At 42.3% G+C, this 22190-nt stretch overlaps 1 pseudogene; it reads right to left on the bottom strand.

Moving 5' to 3' along the window:
* Positions 1–22190, bottom strand: part of LOC122224099 — a 149370-nt pseudogene that overhangs the window by 17267 nt on the left and 109913 nt on the right.

The raw sequence follows: 22190 nt of genomic DNA, 5'->3' as shown, positions 1-22190 counted from the left end.
GTAGAGCATTTTAGCTGTTTCCAGTTTTTTGATTATTTCAAACAGAACTTCTGTAAAGATCCATGTACAGGTTCTTACGTTGGCAAAGGTTTTCATTTTTCTGGGACAAATGCCCAGGGGTGGGACTGATGGCTTGTATGCTATGTATATATTTAGTTTTGGGGGAAAAATTGCAGAGGGACTGAGTCAGTTTGAGGGAAGGGGAGAAAAAGTACATCCCTTTGCCCCCTCCCATTTATAATATAATTGTCTTCAGTATTTCCTCTAGGTACACCAAGAGCCACAACAGATAGCTGTAAGTTTCACCGCACCTGTCAGACATGATTTTGGAAACAGAACAGGGGAAGGAAAGGCAATTGTATCTACCCATATTTTTGCTTTCTTCCTCTTTGATGTTCTAAGTTTCCTTCTGTTATCTTCTTCCTGTTTAGAGAACTTCCTTTAACCATTATGTTAATGGAGGTATTCTGGAGGTATAATTTTCTTTGTCAGAGGATGCAATGACTTCCCCTTCAGCCTGGAAGGACATTTTCACTGGGCCTGGGATTGTAGGCTGACCATTCATTTCTTCCAGCTCTTGGGAAATGTGCCACTTCCTTCTGGCCTCCATGGTTTCTAAAGAGAAATGTGTGATAGTTTCCAACTGTGTTTCCTCCACAATAAGGCATCTCTGTTCTCTTGCTGCTTTCAAGATTTTTTTCTTTGTCTTCAGTTTTCAGAAGTTTAACTATGACGTGTCATGGCACGGGTTTCTTTGGTGCCTCCAGATTTAGCTTATTGGTCTTCGGCCAAACTTGGGGAATTTTCAGGCATTATTTCTTTGGGTTCCTTCCCAGGCAAGTGTCAGATCTCTTTTTACAGTTCTGCAGATCCTGGGGGCTCAGTGTGACTTGCTTTTCAGTCTGTTTTCTGTCTGTCATTCAGACTGGGTAATCTCTCTTGGTCTGTCTTGACGTTCACTGGCTCTTTCTTCTGTTCTCTCCATTCTGTTGTTGAGTCCAGCCACTGAATCTTTTATTTCAGCGCTCATATTTTCAGGTCTAAAACTTGCATCATGTACCATGGATCTCTGCCTCCTCATATGGCATTGGGGGTAGGGTGGGTCTGTCTCACTTCTTCCAGGGGAGGCGGCCAGGCTGAAGGGCACTTGTGTTGCAGGGCAGTGGTGGGAGCTCCGGCTCCCTGCTGCTGACTGCTCTGGCTGCAACACACAGAGGGACCTCCACCTGCCCTCCCTCCTCCCACCCCCATGTGGCTTCAGTGACATCAAGAGACGGGGGAACCTTTATGCCACGTGCAGTGGTACAAGTCCTGACTCCTTTTACTCTCTCGTTGGAGTGGAACAGTTAGTATCTGAAAGTTTTCGTGTGTGGTTGCCCATTTCTTAGCCCTTTGCTAAGGCAAGTATGCTTTTCTTGGGGCTTTTTGTCTGCATCCATTGGTGTCTCCAGATTGCCAACTTCTCCATCACATTTTCCAGGATACATCTTTTCCCTCAGGTTCTGATATCCTTAGGCATTCTGACTTCTATTTTTCACAGTCTTTCACGTTTGTTTCTTACATAATGCCCACAGTATTTAGCTGTACCTAGCGAGGTGTATAGGGAAAACTGTGTCAACTCCATTTTTTCAAGAACTTTCTTGATACTTTGGGTATAGAACTATCTTAGCTGAAATTCATTTCCCCAAATATTTAGATTTAAAATGCAACAGCAGTTGGAAGGTTATGCCACCAAAAAAGGTCCCCTAAATTTCAAAGACAGCAGTAAAATTGCTTAAGAAATTTTGTAGATTTATGCATTTTGTTTGCATTTTGTCGCAAAAACAACCAAGTTGTTTTTGCTGCTGTCAATTTCACTCTCTTCCTCGCACCTGGTGCGTGTGGTGTTCAGTTCTCATGTTCCAAGGCAGGATCTCAGAAGAGTCAGCAGGCCAGGTGGGGCCCTACCCCACAGCAAGCAGATAAGCCCCAGAAGAGGGAAGGAGAGGCTGAGTGTGTGTCTGAGCCCTCTGATTTACCTCCCTGCCAGTAAGAACACATTTTGATTTCCACGTGGGCTTAGGGGAAGGCAGTGTGTGCAATTTCATTTTGACGCGCATGTACTGGGCATTTCATTGTGACAGGCATTTTGCTTGCTGTCTGGAGATACAAATGCAATAAGAGACCAGAGCTCCTAATGTTCCTCAATGAGCTTTCCTGAGCAGCAGGCCACACACGACAGGGTAGGGAGTGACTGAGCCAAGCCCAAGACAGGAGAAAATAACAGCAGCAAGGAGAAAATGCAGCAAGGAGAAAATAACATAGGACTTCATCACTGAAAGGCTAGGCCCTCTTCCCAAATCGGGAGAACCTAGAAGCAGGGAAAACCATGTTCAAAAACAGACATCATTTTAACTGTAAGTTGGCAAAGTTTTTGTTTTTGTTTTTGTTTTGGTGGCTTTGTTCAGTTTTCCTTCCAGGAACTACCCAACCAGCCCTGCTTTTAGTGGCCTCATGTGGACAGTTAGCACCTGCTGAGAGTTTAGCAGTCTTATAAGTTTCTTTTTTTAAAAAATATTTATTTATTTTTGGGGGAGAGAGAGCAAGCATGGAGGGGCAGAGAGAGGGGGACAGAGGATCCAAAGCAGGCTCCGCACTGACCGGTTCACAGCTGCGAGCCCAATGTGGGGCTTGAACTCACCAACTGCTAGAGCATGACCTGAGCTGAAGTCAGATGATCTCAAATTTTTAACTAAGGGGCTGCAGTCCAGGTGATAGTGAGCTAGTGAAAGACAGGTGGAGTCAGTATCCTCCAGTGTCTCTTATTTGGGAAAAATCCTGGGTTGGGGAGCAGTAGGAGGGTCGAAGAAATCTTTGACATAAACCACAATGTTTATGAAAGAGCTGCACATAATCAGGCAGCTTTTTCATTGTTACTAGGAAGTGCTAGCTGCCAGCTCCAGAAACAAGGATTCAGATATTTTTGAGAGAGAGAGAGAGAGAGAGAGAGAGAGAGAGAGAGAGAGAGAGAGAGAGAAAGAGAAACAGACAGCATGAGCAGGGGAGGGGCAGGGAGACAGGGAGAGAGAGAATCCCAAGCAGGCTCCGTGCTGTCAGTGCGGAGCCCAATGTGGGGCTTGATCCCACAACCCTGGGATCATGACCTGAGCTGAAATCAAGAGTCGGACACTTAACTGACTGAGCCACCCAGGCGTCCGAAGAACCTGTATAATAACTAAATGGGAAAATAAAGGCTGCACTCAGCTCATTCAAGAGTCCAGCTTCCCATGCCCTCAGTTCATTGATAAAAAGTTGGGAATGATGTTGATAATCTCATGGGCACCTGCACTGTTTGTAGGAGAAGCAGCTGTAACTATTCAAAAGCACAGCTACTAAAATGCTTCCAACGCTTCCATTCCAGATGAATATCATGCTTTATTTATGTGGCAGGATTCGCTAGCGGTCTGCTGAAGCTACGTTTAGGGTGTTCTTTTAATTCACAAAATAATTACCATTTCTTCACACCAATAAATCCAAGTTCCTCCAAGCTTCTCAATTTCCAACCGATAGAGAAATTATTCATTTCTTCTGCAAAACACAATCCATTAAGGACAGTAGATAAATGGATTAAATTACATAACTCATTTAAATTTGTGTCTCAAAGTAGCATTTTCCCCCCCATAGGCTCCACGACCATATTTCATTTGTGGTCACTGGGAATGCGGTACCGTCTGCTGCTGCCTTGTTTCCGTCACGCTATAAAAATGGTCAGTTATTACCATGGTCACTTGATGATTTGGATGCTCAGTTTCTCCCCCTGTACTGTTTCCAGGTCTGCACTTAAATTCATGCACTCAGGTGAAGGTCCACAGAGTCTAGCAAGGATCTTTCATCACATGAAAATCTGTTCCATCCAGGGTTCCCAGCGAATTCAAAATTCTAGTATGACTTCCCATTTATTTTGAAGCGTATCATTGATTTTATAATAATATTGTAGAATATTTCATACTTTTCAAAACTGCCCAAACTCTGTATCCATTTGCTGCCACAGTAGCTGCTAACAGAAGGAAATTCATTTCCTTTTTGTTTTTAGCCATACAACAGGGCTTAAGGGTAATGCCAGCTGAGAATGAAGGCACACCCTTCATTCTTCGTAATTCCTTTCCCCAGCAACCCATCATTGCATGAGTAATATGCTTCCACATTCTATGATCCACGTTATCTCTGGTCTGTTGGTCTCTTATGAAAGGAGAGAAGAACAGGAAGTAAGTTGTCAGAAGACCCAGGTTCTGGAAGGCTGGTCATCCCCATGCATTAGCCTCATGACTGCAACAAGTCACTTGCCTTCTCATGAATGGAGCTTCCATGCCTATAAACAAGAGAATGACCTCCATGTTTCCTTCCCAGAGTAGTAATGAGAGAGGAGTCACTCTTGAAATAGAAAATGGAACTGTCCCTAGTGGCCTTTGGGAGCCAGCGGAGACCAAGCTAGGTACAGAAGCAAGGATGCTGCAAAGTTGAACGTCTGCATTATTTGTGACCCTGAGACTGGCGATCCATTCCCTCAGGAGGGAAGAGGTCTTATGAAATGTTTGCTTTGGGTTTCTTTGGTTTTATCTTCAGTAGTAATGCCCATTTCCACATCCCCTTTGATGAACAAAACTATACAGACATTCAGTACTTGGGTGAAGTTCCCTTTCACCTGACCAAACTGCGTCACATCTAAAATGTTAACGTTCTCTGAGGTTATGTCACCTAACACTAAACAGATGTGAATTTAGTACAGTTAACTCTCCCCTCCCAAATATCACAAATTTCACGTGTTCTCTCTCTGAAATTACAATCCCCAGAAGATTCAGGAGACACTAAAGAACATTCAGCAGCCAAAGGCCACTCTCAGACACAAATACAAAATGCACACTGGTGTTATTCCACGTCCCTGCGACCATCACCAGTGCTTTCTTTTCCTTTATTGGCTCTGCTCTGACGTTCAGGGGAAAGTGGGGACTAGCAGAGTAAGTAATAAATCACACAGAGTCGTCATTTATCTATTGGATCTATTACCATTCATATTTAATGTAGCCCATACTTGACTTTTAAAGTTTGCTTTTTTTTTTTTTTTTTATTAAAGGAGCTCAGCTTCCATTTTCAGTGACATCCACAGAGTGCACCGTGTCCCAGAATTTCGCTCATTCTCTGTCTGTGTCGGTCAGGCACACATTTGGATTTTGAGTTGCCCTGAGCACTGGCTGTGGTGGGTGGGGACTTAACTCCTTGGCCAAGTCTCCCGAGCGCTTAAGTGCTTTACGCTCCAGTGTTGATGGGTTTGAAACCCAGTCTGTTTCTTGTTCTGTATTCTCTTTCTGGGAAGTACAAGGAGGTGGTCTTACAAAAAATAAATAAAAATAGGCAGCCCTCCCTCCAAAGAAAAGCCCCCTCCCCGCCCCTGCATTCAACTCATCATGGGGCAAAACCATAAGTTTCTGGCAAAATATCTACTAACTCCCAGATAGATTATCTGCTGGACATTTGTTTTTCTTCTCTTTGGAACAGAAACACCCATCAAATGGAAGAATGGTTCAGGATAACTCTTAGCTGGGAAAGGGTCAGAGGACTTGATATCACATCTTTATAGCCTCTCTCTAACACCTGATTAAGAATGGTGAGTCTTCTCTTCTTTTCTTTCTTTTGCCTTTTTACAAAGCATTTGCTAAAGTGTTTATGTATTTTCATGAATTCATAGGTTTTATCACTTCAAGGTTCAGGTCAGCCTCTGTGATATAATAGGTATGTTTATATCTGGCAATGGAGATATTTGGTCACATAATAGCAGTTTGACTAAAATGATTTTGTAACACGTAAGCTGGTTTTGGGCCCATGTGCCATGCTTTTTGTTAGTTCTTACCTTGCACTACAAAGGCTCCATAACTCAGAGACAGTGAGAATCAAGGTCAGAAAACTGCTAGTCTCTCTTGTGTACAAACATAACATGATTTGGATTTGTAATTCAGGACAAAAGAGAATTTAAAAGATGGGCATTTAAATGAAAATGTTAATCCATGAGGTCTCAAATTCCATCAGCTATAGATAATCTGTCTGCTCAGAAACCAAAACACCATTTATATACCCACATCAGAGTTCTCTGCTTTAATTCTGAAACAACGGGAGCTCATTTCTACTTGAGTTGTGTGGCAGACTCTGCTGTCTGCCTCATGGGTTCCTGCCCCACTGTCATGGCCTTGTTCCAGCCTCACCTCCTCTTGGAAGGCCTCCAAGATCCCTCCAGTCACGTAACTGCTATGATCACCCATCTAGAAAGCAGTAATTATTCAAGGATGGCATGAACGTTCACATTTCCTTTTGCAGACGATCACCCACTGGCCGCATATGATTCTAGAGTTCAGTCAGTTCACAAAGCTAACTACAGGACTGCAGTCACTCATAAATACTCAGTATTTGTGTTGATTAATTTATTTTACAGAGTGAATCTTGATATACTCAAGAGATAGCACTGCAAGTGGGGAAAAATCATTTTAACGTCGTAGAGGAGGCGAAATTTCACCTCTGCCCTCGAAGGTTTTCACTGGGGCTTGAGAATTCACACAAGACAGATCGGCAGGAGGCACGCTCACAGGGTCATTTAGTCTAAGTTTTACGTGACATGCAGCCTTCACATGGGATGAAGACCCAAAGAAGAGGCAAAAACCAAAGGCTTTTGCACCAGGCTGAACAAAGGGAGGAAGTTTTGGAAAAGTGACTAAACATTCAAGGACGCTAAATGAAGACGGGATCATATAAACAAGGGCTGTTTGTACAGAGTTCTCTCGGCTTCAACTGCCCGTCCTTGGTGACGGGGACGTCGTCCATGTGGGATCTTTTCTCCTGCTTCCAGGAGGAGGAAGGGGAGGTCAGAGCATCCTTCTTGGACCTGATGTTTTCCAAAACAGTCCTTATGCCCGAGTGGCACGTTTTCGGTGGCATATCCTGCCACCCTTCAGTAGCTTACCAAAAATAAAAAGTAGAGAATGTGGAAGTATATCAATTACTTTTCTTTGCCGTCTTTTGTGTCTTATTTGTTTTTTATCACTGAATGAACATGTGCTATTTGTGGATACTGTCTCTTGCCACACCACCTCAATTTAAGTTTGAACCCAGTTAATTCTGGCCAGTAGATTTAATTTGCTCTTGACTTGAAAGTGCCTCCACGTCGTAGCCAAGGGCTATCTGAAGCCCCTTCCGTCTCATTCTGAGGGTCATGGTGAAGCACAACTTGCTCCCCCAGCGGGTTCTGACAAGATTTCTGGAATGAGGAGGACAGATGTCCAGGCTGGAGGTTCTGCCTTGATTGGACATCTGGCCCCAAGTCTGCTGTGGAGCAGGAGCCCTGAAAAAGTCTCTCCAGGGATCTGGAAGCCAAACCCTATCAGGAAGCAGTCCTCCCAGAGGCCGCTATGAAATGCCCTGACCGTGGGGCTGTTGTCTGCAAGCCCGAAATGGAACCGCTACCTGGTACAGTCCTTCCGACCACCCGTGGTCGCCCTGGACAGCCTGTCCCCACTGGCTGTGCCTGCGGCTGCCCTGTCACACTCATCTTGTCCCCAGAACTTTCCTTCTGGGCATGTAGGACTAACCTAAGAGCGTGGCCACGTGTGCCCTGTGGAGGCTTCTGGTTCTCCAGTCATGTCTGATTTCTTGTGAAGACAGACACATAGAGCTGGGCTCCCTAAGCCAATATGGGCACAACCGTGAGATCAGCAACATCGGAGGAGCCTACTGCTTTCTACCTCTCCCAGAGTAGGTCTTCATGCCAGGTACAGAGTAGGAGGTGAGTAGTGAAATTATGATCATTCCTGGCTCTGGGATCTGACATCATACGGTCCACAACCCTCTCTGGTGCTGACTTTTATGATGCCTATTAATTCCTATTTTATGCGATAGCTGTGGAGAGTAAGTAGGGTAAATCATGTGAAACATTTAGTACAAAACCTGCCATGCGGTGAGTCTTCAAATTTTAGTTTTCTTCCTTAAAATACAGCAATACAAAGTAACTGAGTTTACTTTTAGAGTTAGCATTGCAGCTTGGTTTCTTCTGTATTTTTGTTTAGGCTGGTATTTATTATCATTTATGTTTTGCAGCTTTATTGAAGTGTAACTGATATTCCATTAACTGCACATATTTTAAGTGTGAAATCATTCTCATAATAAAGATAATGAGCACATCTGGCTCCCGCCAGATTTCTTTGTGCCCGTCTTGTGGTGCCTCATACACCCCCTTCCCTGCTCCCCTCTCTCACCCCTCTTCAGAGAGCCACCAATCTGCTTTCTGCCACTGTACGTTAGCATGCACTTTCTGTGTTTATAGAAATGGAGTTACACAGCCTGTACTCTTTTTCGGGATCACTTTTTTTCACTCAGCATAATTATTTTGACATTCATCAACTTTGTTGGGTGCATCAGTGATTTTCATTTCTGAACAGGATGCCATTGTATGGATATGCAATGTATTTATGTGTTAATCTGCTGATGGACATTTGGGTGGTTTACAGTTCTGACTATCACAAGTAAAGCTACTATGAACATTTGTAGATCTAAATGTAAGAGTTAGACGCATAAAGACTCTAAAAGAAAACATAGGGGAGAATTAGCAACTTTTAATTTGGCAAATATTTCTCAATTATAAATAAAAAGCAAGGATTATGAAGGAAAACACATCAAGAAAGTGTGCCTATCAGAAACAAAAACTTTTGCTCCTCAGATGACACTTAAAATGAAAAGGTAAGCCACACACTAGAAGAAAATATGTGTGAAAAATGTATGTACAAGAGAAAATCTGTATCTGGAAAATATAAAGAACTCTTACCAGAAGACAAAATAATTAGACCAGAAGACAAAATAATTACAAAAAAAAAGGCAAAGATTTGAAAAGACCCTTCACCAAAGATTGTATAAGGATGGCTAATTAACACATGAAACAATGTTAAGCATATTTCATCATTATGCAAATACAAGTTAAGACCACAATAAGAGGTCCCTACATGCCCACTATAATGGCTAAGTTAAAGAGTGATCATACCACATGTTGATGAGGATGTGGGCAGCGGGAGCTCTCTGCTGCTGGCGGGCACGTAAAATGGTACATCTGCCTTGAAAAATGTTTGGCAGTTCCTTAGAAGTTAAACATAAACCTAGCATATGACAAAGCCGTTCAATTCCTAAGCATCCACCCAAGAGAAAAGAAAGCATATGTCTCTCCTAAGACCTGTAGCGTTAACTTAAAAGGAAATAAACTGAGCTCAACCTACAGAAACCAACATCTCGAAGAGTGATGGAGGCTTCATAATACACCCCAGTCCCTCAAAGGGTCATTTAAAATTTTGTAACAAGAGAACACCTTCATTTTCATCTGTTGTTTTTAAAAATGCGGTAGAAACCAAGAGCTGTTAGAAATTATGCTGTAAAGGGAAGAAGTGCTATGGAAACAGAAGGAAAAAACCCCAGGGGTGCTCAGTCGGTTAAGTGCCCGACTCTTGGTTTCGGCTCATGATCTCACAGTTCGTGGGTTTGAGTCTGTGTTGGGTTCCACTCTGACAGTGTGGAGCCTTCTGGGATTCTCCCTCTCCCTCTCTCTCTCTCTGCCCCTCCTCTGCTCTCTCTCTCTCTCAAAAATAAATAAACTTGAAAAAAAGAAGGAAAAAACGCCAGAAGACACTATGTAGCACTAAGAAATGGATTTCAGAAAGATATATGCTCGTAAACACATCAGCAAATGAAATAGCTTTGAGACATATATACTAACCCCATAGTGTTATTCAACTCAGTAGTCCTAAAATATCCAAGGGTAGTTTGCAGAGACAGCTCATTGGGGAAATACGCTGTGGTAGAGCAGGACTGACTTCAAGATGAGGTCTGGGTTCTAGGTCCAGCCATGTGACCTTTGGCAAGTCACTGGCCTGGCCAGCATTGAGCTCCGTGTCAGGCTTGTATGAGCCCTACAGTGTCTTCCAGTTCGACGATACTGGTTTTCCAGTGAACTGGCTCTCCCTTTTGTAAAATCTTCCATTTGGGGTATCACGTTTCTAAGGACTGAATCTTTGCATTGGTGCTGTTTCTACATCATTATAACATCATTGCTGCCACCAAACTGAGGAAGATGGGAATTGCCACTGATACCTGGAATGGCCATTTCAAAGACAAACTTTTTAAAGACAATCTTAAATACATAAGTGCTTTATATAGAAGCCCTACATGATGTATAGACGTAAACTCTGATTTGGCCTATGCTTTGAGAACTTTGGACAAGGTATGTTAACTCAATATATATATATAATTCAACATATAATTGAATATAACCATGGATAGTATATGAAAGACACAAAAGCATGGGTGCCTGGGTGGCTCAGTTGGTTAAGCATCCAACTCTTGGTTTCGGCTCAGGTCATGATCTCAATGTTGCGTGAGGTCGAGCCCCTTGTCGAGCTCTGTGCTGACAGTGTGGAGCCTGCTTGGGATTTTCTCTCTCTCTCTCTGCCCCTCCTCCATTCACGCTGTCTTTGCATCTCTCTAAAAAAAATAAATAAACTTAAAAAAATATCTATACAAAAGCAGCAAACCCCTTCACTTGTTTTCAGTCATTCATGCACTATATTAAGCTGTGTGATTCACACCCCAATTGACAGCTACTAAGTAAACTCTTCTAGAAACATGAAATCTTAGTCTAATAATTCTCCCCATATGTTTCTGGCAAATAAATAATTGAGGCTTAAGAGAAATGGTAGCTCTGCTCTCATTCCAAAAGAACAAAGACTTAGTATCCATTTCCACTCTTAAAAGGATTATTCACAACACAGATCACTTAACATTGAAGGAAGCCAGTATTAAGATTTCCTTTTAATCTTACGGTGCTCGTAAAGTAGTTCAGGCCTATTTCCACACATCTGCAACTTAGATGTAGACGCACCACATCCTCTAAAGATGTAACCCTCCCATTCTCGTGCTTTAAAAATTTCCAAAGGATTGCCAGCAGCTGTTTGGGCCAACTCAACTGGCTAATCAGCCGATGGCATTGGCCCAAGTCGATGGAAAGAGGAGGACAAGTCCGTCTTTGCTGTTGGACAGCAAGCAGGACAGGAATGAGACACCACCATGCGCCTGGTCATTTTGCTGAAAGCTCGCTCAGGCAATCAGGAATCTGGGCAAACCATGGGAAGCACAGTTCCTTCTTCATTAAGAGGAACCATGACGGAACAAAGGGCACCGTTGAGTGAGGCGGAGCCCAGGAGGCAGGTGGTGCCTCCACCGTCCCCGTGGCCCTGCCCACCCTCCCGAGCACACCCGGAGGCCGCGGCCCCAACCAAGACACCAACATGCCTTCCTGAAGGACAAACAGAGCAACTGAACGAGGCCCAGATATGAACTGGTCTGAGTTTCAGTTCTCCTGATATAAAATGAAGAAAATAAAGACACCTTGAACACATGCAGGCATATTGAGAAGACTTTTCTTTGACCACCTGCTTTGACGACCCCAGAGAGCCCAGCAAGCCCGGTCGGCACCTGCTTTGTGTCTTCGTAAGAAGGACTCACCTCCATTTCTGCCCCCGCCTCCTGCCTGGATCACTTCCGTGAGCGTTGTTTGTTCGGCATGTAGCCTGTCCCCATTTGGCAGTAATAATCTCTCTAAGTTTGACAAGATTTAAGTAATTTCAAATTGTTTTCAAGGCTTGCTTTCAACTCATGTTTTAAATCGCAGCATACGAAGCATGTAAAACACTTGTTTCAATGAGAACATGATGCTTGCACTTAGTATTTACACAATATGAAATAAATCATGTCAGAATTAATAAGGTCTAATTCTATTAATGTCAGAAAAGATTAACGTAGGTTCCTTCTTCTAAGCAGACTTACCCGATTCTCTTTGAATTATTCTTGACAGTGTTAAAATTAGACTAAGCCTACAAATAAAATAGGCCAGCAAATAAATTGAAGTAATAAATTAAGACGCTGTGTAAATAAAGGTATCTGTGGTAAAAGGAGAAGATTTGATTGAAAGCCCTTAGTAGGTCTGTCATCGACGATGCACTTACTCGTCTCTGTCCCGGTGCTTCTAGCTGTCTCTGAATTGCGTTTGTTTTCTTTGTGTGTTGTGTATTAAATGAAATTCTCATACTTGGGATGAGAGAGTTAATGATAATTAGAAGAGGCATACCAAAGCAAGGGGTGTGATTTAACAACAATGACAAAAGAGGTTTCGCTCCTCGGGTGGGAAGCCATCCTGATTCGAGGGAGCTAAAATGTGCACATAAACCTCGTGAGTTTGCGTGGTTAGAGAGAACGTGCACGGGGTGGTGGGGCGGGGGGTGGTTGACTGGAGTTATCCCTTTTATTTCTATCTTGGTTTCCTCCTACAAATTAGTGCTCATGGACAGGTGTTCTTGTAAGAAGAGGGAAAAAGAAGAGGTCTCTGATTTAACCTTTTGCTGACCTTTTTCTATCCAGCCTTGTAAAAGCACTGCTTTTAAACAACAACAAAAAGTTATTACCTAAAAATATGGTTAGTACTCCCACGGGTAGTAAATGATATTATTCCTATAATTCACTGAGAGAAACACAGATCAAGCTGGAGGCAGAGGGCAGGACTGGCAAGGAAAGAGAAGAGGCAAAGTTGTCTGAAACAGTGTAGGACAATGTAAGAACAATATATGGGCTTAAACTACCATGTTCTTAAAGAACAAATATTTAAAATAAAGAAAGTATTTATTTATTTTGAGAGAGAGAGAGCAGGGGAGGGGCAGAGAGAGAGGGAGACTATCCCAAGCACGCTCCACGCTGTCAGCACAGAGCCCGACGTGGCGCTCGAACTCACGGACTGTGAGATCACGACCTGAGCTGAGATCAAGAGTCGGACACCTAACTGACTGAGCCACCCAGGCGCCCCTGCAATACCGTGTTCTCAAGGGGCAGAGTACTTGACAGAGGGTATTATGGATACAAGCACATTAGCTATTATGCATTTATATTATTAAAGGTATGTACTATTTAAGCTTAGTGTATATGGTGTTTATTTAAATTTCCTGGGGAACTTGGTGTAAGATTTATAACCCGTGAGCAGAAGTTAATCAACTCAGAGGAAAGTTTTTTTTCTAATAATGAAATAGAAGTAAGTCATCTTTTATTTCCCCCCAAGGAACATGGTTTGGAAACTGTGGGTTAATACACGGATCCAAACGTTCCGCGGAAAGGAATGAAAGGTGGACCACAAGGATGATCACTGCCAGGTGCATGTGGAAGTTCAACCTCATGATGTGCAACGGCAACGTCAACTCTCCCCGAAGGACTCAACTAGCACGGGGGCGGGGGGGGGGGGGGCGCGTCGGTGGGGGGGGCCTGCCGGGCTGGCAGGTGCGAGCCGGGAAGCGCTCTCTCCACGGAGGAGGTGCTGCTGGGGCACTGGGGTCCGTCAGACGTTTACTCCGAGCACAGCACTATTCCCGAAACTCTACGTGACAGGGAAGGACACTGGAGAGTAGCCCCGCCCTCATTCAACTTACAAACAGATAGAATAGAGAAGACTTAGTGTATAAAAATTTGTGATGAGAATTAGCAAAAATGACTCCCGCAAGCCAGTGCCGGGGATGAGGCGCTGAGGACAGTTGCTGTAGGGAATTTCAAGGTTAAGGCGCTTCGGACATGATGGAAAATTAGGATGAGAGCACACAGATGGTGAGTGAGCAGGGAAAGCTCCTAGAAACACATATTTAACGTCAATAGAGTAAATAAATGATGCTTCCTCAATGGAATGTGTATCTGTAAAGTGACGTTCCACACGGGGGTTTTATAGTAGAGCCAGACTGGAAACAATCCAGACCTCCAATAACAGAAAAACAGCATAAAAAGGAATACTTTACTCATATCATGTAATTATGTAGTAACTGATAATTATGTTTTCCATAATAACACTATTTGATAATTTAGAAAAATCTCATTATATAGACTAAGTGAAAATAAAAATCAGGATACAAAACTTTATGTGAAGAATATTATTACTTTATTTTAAGCACGCAAGAATTATTTCTGGATCAAAACGTCAAAGTGACCACTGCCTGCAATCCCCCCCACCCCATGTCCATGCACACACAGCACATATGCACATATAACGTGTCCGTGTTGTGTATACAGACATTTGCACGTGTATACACAGGCACACATCACACAACTATGCATGGCCACACCACGCGCTCGTACACATGTACACACAGCATGCGTGTACACAGGCCATGCACACACAGGACACACACACACACACACGCGTGCATACAAATACACAGCATATTTCACACGCATGTGCACACCACTAACTTTATCTTTAGACTTTTGTGCCAGGGACTGGTGGGGTGGATTGCGACTTGACCCCTTTGGGCAAAATTGGGTTTGATAGGAACGCGGCTGTGCTGTCTGGTGATTGGGACAGGCCACCCGTTCCATTCCTACACACCCGACCCTATGTGAATGGGAATGGACCAAGGCAGGGGCACTTGGTAGACTAGTACTTTGACAAGCACAGTAGCCAAACCGAATGTCCCTTCCAAAAATGGACACGTTTGGGTAAAAATAAAAGACAAACAGAGAAAAGGAAGACCAGTAGCTGAGGGTAAAAGCATAAATAAATGGGTGATGCAATGAGGCAAATCTAATGTATTGATGCTTTATGAGAGGCTCAGAGAAAGAGCTGACATTGTCTTGCTCAATTGTATCAGATCCCTGCAGGAGTGAAGCTTCATGTTGCCAAGATCACCACTGCTCTGGAAACCAGAAAGGTCAAACAGAAGCCAAGAAAACCCCAAAACCCCAAAACTGGTGACATCACTGAGGGAGACGTTTTGGTCACATGATGGTGATGAGCTCTGACAACTGTTGGTGACTCAGTGGGACTCTACCAATGGGATGCTCTGCGTGCAATCCTGGTATTGTTGGGGAGACTGTGATTACTGATACTGGTGGTCACGTGTGCCAGGAAGTTAAGCCAAAGTCACCTCAGGCTGTAGTAGTACCGACAACATTGTTAGTACCAATGGAAACACCAAGGGAAAATAACTGGCCTCACCAAGAACCAGATTTAGCGAACCATCAGCTGACTTCTGTGCTAAATGGCACTGCAAATTGGACGAAATGGCACGAAATGGCACCTCTTTTCTAAGAATAAAATTATTTAAATTCAAGTTAGTTAACATATGGTACTGGTTTCAGGAGTAGAATTTAGTGATGCGTCACTTACACACAACACCCAGTACTCATCCCAACCAACAAGTGCCCTTCTTAATGCCTGTCACCCATTTAGCCCATCCCCCCCACCTCCCTCCAACAACCCTCAGTTTGTTCTCTGTATTTACGAGTCTCTTACGGTTGGCTTCCCTCTCTGTTTTTATCCTATTTTATTTTTCATTCCCTTTCCCTATGTTCACCTGTTTTGTTTCTTAAATTCAACATATCAGTGAAATCATATGGTATTTGCTTTCTCTGACCGACTTATTTTGCTTAGCATAATGCATTCTAGTCCCATCCATGTTGGTGCGAAAGGCAAGATTTCATTCTTTTTGATCTCTGAGTAGTATTTCATTGTATATATATGCCACATCTTCTTTATCCATTCGTCAGTCACTGGACATTTGGGCTTTTTCCATAATTTGGCTATTGTTGAAAGTGCTGCTATGAACATTGGGGTGCATGTATTCCTTCAAATCAGTGCTCCTGTATCCTCTGGGTAAATTCGTGGTAGTACAATTGCTGGGTCACAGGGCAGCTCTATTTTTACTCTTTTGAGGAAACTCCATACTGTTTTCCAGAGTGGCTGCACAAGTTTGCATTTTCAACAACAGTGTAACAGGGTTCCCCTTTCTCCACATGCTTGCCAACATCTGTTGTTTCCTGAGTTGTTAATTTTAGCCACTCTGACAGGTGTGAGATGGTATCTCATTGTGGTTTTGATTTGTATTTTACTGAAGATGAATAATCTTTTCGTGTGTCTGTTTGCCATCTGGATGTTTTCTTTGGAAAAGTGTCTTCTATTCATGCCTTCTGCCCATTGTTTCACTGGGATGATTTGTTTTTTGGGTGTTGAGCTTTTTAAGTTCTTTATAGATTTTGGATACTGATCCTTTATCCAATATATCATTTGCAAAGATCTTCTCCCATTTCATTGGTTTTTGTTGTTTGTTTCCTTCACTGTGCAGAAGGTTTTTACTATGATGAGGTCTCAATAGTTCAATTTTGCTTTTGTTTCCTTTGCCTCTGGAGATGCATCTAGTAAGAAGTTGCTGTGGCTGAAGTCAAAGTGGTTGCTGCCTGTTTTCTCCTCTAGGATTTTGATGATTTCCTATCTGGCATTTAGGTCTTTCATCCATTTTGAACTTATTTTTGTGTCTGGTGTAAGAAAGTGGCCCAGATTCATTCTTCTGCATGTCGCTGTCCAGTGTTCCCAGCACCATTTGCTGAAGAGACTGTCTTCTTCACATCGGATATTCTTTTTTCCTTTGTCGAAGATGAGTTAGGCATACATCTGTGGGTCCATTTCTGGGTTCTCTACTCTGTTCCATTGAACATCTGTTTCAATGCATCTGTTTGTGTGCCAGTACCATAGTGTCTTGATGATTACAGCTTTGTGATACATGTGATACAGACTGAAGTCCAGAATCGTGATGCCTCCAGCTTTGGTTTTCTTTTTCAACATTACTTTGGCTATTTGGGGTCTTTTCTTGTGCATACAAATTGGCAAGGAAGAAGCCAAACTTGCACTCTTCGCAGACAACATGATACTCTATGAGAAAGCCCTAAAGACCAGCAAAAAGCTGCTAGAACTGATACATGAATTCAGCAAAATTGCAGGACATAAGATCAACATGCAGAAATCTGTTCCACTTCTATACCCCAATAATGAAGCAGCAGAAAGAGAAACCAAGGAATTGATCCCATTTACAATTGCACCAAAACCCATAAAATACCTAGGAATCAACCTAACCAAAGATGTAAAAGATCTGTATGCGGAAAACTATAGAGAACTTATGAAAGAAATCAGAGAAGGCACAAAGAAATGGAAAAACATTCCATGCTCATGGATTGTAAGAATAAACATTGTTAAAATGTCCACACTACCCACAGCAAACTACACATTCATGTAGCAATCCCTAACAAAATAAACACTAGCATTCTTCACAGAGCTAGAATAAACAGTTCTGCAAAACTTCTTAATAAGGTCCAAACAGCAGTAGATCAAAGGGGAAAAGGAATTATCAAATTAGTACAAAATACGAAAAATTATGGCTTTATAGGATGAATCGCTTGTTTCTTTAAATTAATCCCTACGCAACATTGCATCCTCCAAACATTAGGCATATGCAGAATGATACCATCGCTGTATCTTTCATATAAAATTTATACTAACTGTAGATGCTAAGACAAATGTGGTCATTTTTCTGTAAGAAAGCCAGAGACTCAACATCACTAAAGGCGGGCGAAGGGGAGTTGTGTAGTAAAGGACCAACCATACCCAGAGAGGGTGGGCCTTTGCCCTGGGCTCCTAGAAGGTCATCTCTAAGCCCCTGGAATGTCCTGTCTGATAGAACTATCTCTGTTTACCTGGGGCCTTGGCCACACTGATAGCCTAAGTGTAATTTTTCATGGGGGCTATGAGCCATGTGGTATCAGCTCAAGTTCAACCTTGAACACCAAGGTTCTTTCTGAACACCAAGGTTCAGAAAGCTTCCCTGGTTGGCAAAACTCCATGTGTATTGTCACATGTCATTGCCGGGAGAAGCCAGCCCTGCCCACAGTTCCATGGGACAGGACGGCGGGAAGCTCTAGGCCTGGGAGTATGGTCACTGCTCCCAGACCACTCTTCTGCTGGCTGATTTTAATCTCTATCCCTTCGCTATGACAAACCACAACTCTCAGTATAACAGCTTTCAGTGTGAGTTCTAGCAAATTATCAATCCTGACTGTTGTCTTGGGGGGATCCAGAACTTACGATTGGTGTCAGAATGGAGGAAAGCAGTCTCACTTTGGCAGAGTGCTGACTCTGCAGAAATACACACAATCATTTATGGAGTATTCGTACCAAAAATGCATTAAAGTTGAATGTAACTGTGAGAAACAATTAGATCCAGAATGTGCGACAGTTAATGAAAACAAACAGGCTGAAACTTTAATTATGTCAGCAATCTGAAATCAGGTGCCAAAAAAGTGGAAAGAACTCTTCTAGTCTAAAGAGTTCATACATCATTCAGTGAAAGAGAGAAAATGTTTCTCCTAACCATGGAACGAAAGTCTTTTGTTTCAGACACTTTAGGCCAATGTGAGTGTCATGTCCATCCCTGGACCACTGGGATGGACCAGTGGGTTGCTGGTATGGCCTGATGTAAACCTGGATTTGGATGCAGTCCTGGCAGAGTTGATGGGGCTGCTCTGGTTTCTTAGTCTATTCAGAGACCACCCCCGAACTGAGATGAAGTTGTGTTTCCTTATCACCTATGTTCTATGCAGGAAAAGAGTAACAACACTGTCCAAGGCATACACATACTTTGTCCGGATTTTGGGTGCAAACACAGCAAAACAGTAAATTTAGGCCCCTTTCTTCTGAAACTCAAGTTGGACTACAAGCATGGAGATATGTAGAGAGTTTGGACTTCAACTGCAGAGACCTAATTTTGCTTTCATATAGCTCCTCATGACCCACATACCCTTAAGAGATGACGGACAAATAGTAGCTCCTTGTAAGCCACTAATTAGCCCTGCTTGGAATATCACTTTCTATATTTTCTACATACTCCTGCCTGAGATATTGTTGATGTGGATGGAAAATATCTCCAGCCATGAGTACCATGCTTCATCATGAAAGATGCCCCCTGTCCAACCACGGGTGGTCGAGAGCAAGATTCAGATGTGTTTTTAATTTCTAGAGCCAATCTAACCAACTGGAAACATCTCATTTACTTTCTGGTATTCAGTTTTTTAAAAGTTCTACTTCCTTGGATCACTTTCTATTTGATTCTGTTATTTTTAGAATCACAGAATTGAAGCTTCAGAGGTCATTTCAGTGGCCATTATCAATCAGGATGTGGACAACACATAAATCAAACCAATTACATACCCTTCTGCAGACGCTGGTGGCAAAAGGGCAGCCCTCTCCTTGAGCAGGGGTGAGAGGCACTTCTGAGAGCAAGGATTGACCCAGACTGTGTTTGGCCAGGGAGGCTACAAGTCAGCACTGGCCAATGACTGTTAGTTTTGACCTGGCCATGACTTTCTCTGGAGTTACCAACCCATCTTGATAACTGCCGCTTTTTCTCTACTTCCTTTTCGTGCTACATAGAGCTCCAGAGGTTAATTGATTTGTCTGTATCTCTTAAGTCACGGAGACATCCTATTGCTAGAGCATTTCCTAGAGTTTCAAGTACACATTTCTGTATTTTCTTAGTTTGTATTCTGCTTTACAGTCCTTCCTTTCATACAGGTAAATGAATACTTGAATTAAAACTCTGGTTAAACAAACAAACAGTAAAAAATTGCTTTCTTGAGAAAAAATCATATTGCCATCCTTCTAAGATTACATGCTACTGCCAGCTCAAGACCCACCTGTGTGCAGGCCAGGCTCCTGACTGTCGATTTCTTTGCTCAGCGATGCCTTGTCGCTCGAGAACCGGTCTTACTTGCCTTCTTGGTGGAATACATGATGTGGTGTCATTCACATTCCAAAGGCTCCTTATTTCTGGATAGCCTGCAAAACATTTTCCTTAGACATTATTCTCAAAATTCACATCGTAAGGCTGCATGGCCTAGAAAACAGATCGGAGGACCGATGTGACCCGTGTGTCATCACATACATGACACAGCCTAACTTGTTATGGACACTCAGATGATCTTGGGATCTAAAATCTTAGGATTTTAAAAATAACAGAAGAAAGCAAAAGTGATTCAAGAGAGTAAAACTTTTTAAAAAATTGAAAGCAAGTAAATGAGATGTTTCTAATATGTAAGATTGGATCTAGAAATTAAAAACACATCTGAAACACAAGTAATACTAAAAACAAAAGTGAAATTAAGAAGGAAGGAAATCACTTAAAAAAAAAAACAGCAAGAATATCTCAATTTAAGTGAGTCAAATACTTGGTGAGACCATACCCATGAAAGAATCTACAGATGATTAGCAAATGAATATAATGTTTTAAACACATGAATCTAGGACTGCAGCGAGGAATGCTGTGGTTAAGACGTTGAAGTCAGAAATGATAGGTGTGTTGCCAGCAACGCACAAGTCCAATAGCTTTTAAGGAATCTATGGCATTTACTTCACAATATAATATGAAATTAAAATACAATGGCCATTAATCTGAAGTATTTTGTTAGAAAAGAAATCCAGATTTCGGTCATAGCAGTTTGGGTAATTTTGTCTCTGATTAGCCTAGGATAAACTGGCTTTATTTTTTAATTACAGAAAATAGGCTTATTTTTCTTTGTTTTGATAAAGGAAAAAAAATCAACACGATCAAGCCTTAAAATATTGTCTGAAATTCAATACTAGGACTAAATATGCAGACTGAAATAAGAAATCATAAAAGTGGCCCATTTTCTTTTATTAGTGGATTATACATTCCCTATAAATTCTCAAAAGACAAGTAAATACCAATTTGTAATGGTTCACAGCTACAGAATGGAAAGCTGGTCATAAAAGAGAATGGAGCAGACATATGTAGCGTTTCCACGGGAATACTGAACAGAAGGATGAACTATGGGAGCAAAATCAATTCTGGAAAAGGCTTCCTAACCTGTCTAGGTGAACATCAAACAGTGGCTTCTGCATCTGACAAACCTCAGTATCAATATTCACCACACAGTAGACTGCATTCCTTACTAGCATGACACAAAGTACAAAATACGAAAACCATTTCAATCTTTAGGGGAAGGATCCATTTTACCTGTAACTCGCTCAATCCTCTCCCTGATGTTCAATAACAGTTTATCCTTTTAAATGGTACTTAATTTAGCCTTAATTTATTGCCTGGTGAATGACGGTGGGCAAAACTGAATTCAGTAAGAACCCATCTTGCCTTCTTAGTCTGCATCCTTTCAAAGATGTTACAGCACCGATCACTGTAGCATTTTTAGCTTTATTTTTTCATGCAGTTTATTGAATGAAGACTACTAGAAAATCAAAGAATTAGCATAATCTGTTTCGAAAACCATATCAGGCTTCTGGTTGAAGGAGGAGGCATGAAGTGATCATGGGAACAATCGCTAAATGGATCGATTAAAAATGCATATATCTAAAGATGCCGGGAAGCATCCAGAAGCAGAGAGAAACGGGGAGAGTTGAAGCTCGAAAAATGAACTTGGAAGAAGGATGGAAAGATGTGACTTTGCAGTGCAGGCTCTGTGCTCGGCCTCTGTAGCTGTAAGTGCAGAAAAATGGTGGCGGGAGAGACCACGGTCCCGTTAGTGGACGGTGCCAGGCAGGGGCACACAGGGCTGGAAGTGAAGTTGGAAAAAAGTCAAGGGAGGATTCAGGGCAGCATGAGAACCATAGCAGGAAAAGAATCTATAATGGGTTAATGGGCCCCAAAGATTAAGAGGCGATGTCGCACCCAGTAAATAAAAACAAGATAGTAAGAATAAGGGAAAGTCAAGACGTCTGAAAGATGCCACAGGACCTGGGCACCAGGGAAAGAAACTGACAGTTCAATACAAGGGTGGGCTGACAAAATCAGGACGATTTCTCTGAATTAGTATAAAAATAAAAGAAGAGGAGAACTATTTTTAAAACAGATGTATGTAATAAAATAGGAGTATTAAGCAGTTACATCCAGAATCCTGCTTATCTGTGCCTCTGTGTGTATGTGTGTGGGCATAGAGATGGACACAAATGCATTAAGAAAACACACGAGAAAAATCGCTGAACGGAAAAATTAAAAACCGCCCCATTAAAACCATACACAGCCCCCAGCAAAATGAACGCGATGGTTTAAACAGAGGCGTGCCTTTGTGAAATCTGAAAACACTAGGGCTGAAAAGACTCTAAGAGATTATAGAAAGAAAAATATGTTTTCCTGCAGAAACACACAATTCAAAACATGTTCATGTCAACATACAACATACAAGTCAATGCACAATAGAAGGGAAATAACGGATTCCTCTCATGCCTCAAAAATACTGGTGGCCAAGAATACAAT

This window comes from Panthera leo, chromosome B4 (genome assembly GCF_018350215.1).
Source record: "Panthera leo isolate Ple1 chromosome B4, P.leo_Ple1_pat1.1, whole genome shotgun sequence".
Taxonomy (NCBI): Eukaryota; Metazoa; Chordata; class Mammalia; order Carnivora; family Felidae; genus Panthera; species Panthera leo.
This window is presented reverse-complemented; position numbering and strand designations above follow the sequence as displayed.